This window comes from Meleagris gallopavo, chromosome 6 (assembly GCF_000146605.3).
Source record: "Meleagris gallopavo isolate NT-WF06-2002-E0010 breed Aviagen turkey brand Nicholas breeding stock chromosome 6, Turkey_5.1, whole genome shotgun sequence".
NCBI lineage: Eukaryota > Metazoa > Chordata > Aves > Galliformes > Phasianidae > Meleagris > Meleagris gallopavo.
In genome coordinates this window covers 40,387,359-40,388,867 of record NC_015016.2, presented here as the reverse complement: position 1 = coordinate 40,388,867, position 1,509 = coordinate 40,387,359, and the positions used below count along the sequence as shown (strand labels likewise).

Below are 1,509 nucleotides of genomic sequence, written 5' to 3'. Positions count from 1 at the left end.
CTACCGCCGCGGTGGCCGGGGGAAAAGTGGTCCCGGCGTGGGCTTCGTGTGAGGCCCACGCTGCCTGGGGTCGTGCCCGGGCTGCTGGTCGAAGCTCAGCGCTTGCTTTTTGCAGCCAATCACACAAGCACCAGCCCTCGTTAGCAAGTACCACGGAAAAGCTTGGCTGATTAATTTAAATGTCGCTAAGAAACTCTTCAGTCAGAGGGCAGTGAGGCCCTGGCACAGCTGCCCAGAGAAGCTGTGGTGCCCCATCCCTGGCGGCATGCAAGGCATGGCTGGATGGGGCCCTGGCAGCCTGATCAGTGAGTGGCAGCCCTGCCCAGCACAGGGGTTGGGGTTGGGTGGGCTTTGAGATCCCTTCCAACCCAAACCATTTCATGATTCTGATTCAACTCACTTTACCAAGACCTGCAGAGGAACGTTACTTGAAGCCGCAATTCCAACACTCAGCACCAAAGCACTGGAAAGGGTAAAATCATCCCTGCTCAGATCAATTTATATTTAAGGGTAATGAATGTAAGGTAGGATGCACAGTGCTAGTAACAATGCTTGTAACAACAAAATGCATTCAGACTCTCAAGGTCATAAATCGAATGGGGACACGCTAATTGTAGGCTTTACATTGCTTCTAAAGGAGTGCAACAACATGGATGGAGAGGCACAATCCCATTGACAGCTGATGATTAACGACCTGTCGCCTCTGCTTTGTTTTTCTTAAGCAGCAGAAAAAACCAAAATCCATCTCTGTCAGTTCATGAGGAGCATTTAACAGAACATTATAATTTCAAACATTTTAATTAAGCCTTCTGGACCGTAACAGCATGTTTCTCAAATCCCTCAGCCAAACATGGTCAAGTTAAATAGCTTATTTCCTCTTTTCAAGATCTTAAAGCTCAGTTTTTGGGTGTTAAAATAATTTGTCTGCATACAGATAGGTAAATAAGAATCAGAGCTGCTGATTGTAGCATGGGCCCTAAATACTTGCTTTTAGGAAAACAAGGAGACAACAAGCAGGTCAGCTGAGATTGCTTAATGCCTAATTTTAGACTTGTCCCATTTATTTGTCATGTTACTCAAATATCTCCGTGGTTACTCCACAAAATAGCCCATTACAATTAAATAGCACTGTCACTGTAAGTTAGGCTCCAAAAGCACTGTTTCCACTGACTTGTGATGCCACTTGTTAGCTCTACCTGTGACAGTGGTACCATTGGCATGTACAGTAAATTTGGACTTCTTAGCACTATGCTAGAAGTTTTGGGGAGAAGACTGGAAGGGAGATCTTGGATCTTGGTTAGTGAGCTTATCCAGAACTGAAGCTATTGAGATGTAAATAACTAGAACAAAATCTGACAAGTAAGAAATATCCTTCTTTCACATGTGAAAGAAAGGAAGGAAAGGAAGGAAAGGAAGAAAGAAAGGAAGAAAGGAAGGAAGGAAGGAAGGAAGAAAGAAAGGGAGAAAGAGAGAAAGAGAGAGAGAGAGAGAGAGAAAGAAAGAAAGAAA

At 44.5% G+C, this 1,509-nt stretch overlaps 1 protein-coding gene across 2 annotated transcripts in view; it reads right to left on the bottom strand.

Moving 5' to 3' along the window:
• Positions 1–1,509, bottom strand: part of ATP2C1 (ATPase secretory pathway Ca2+ transporting 1) — a 65,649-nt gene that overhangs the window by 45,122 nt on the left and 19,018 nt on the right. The window lies entirely within an intron of this gene.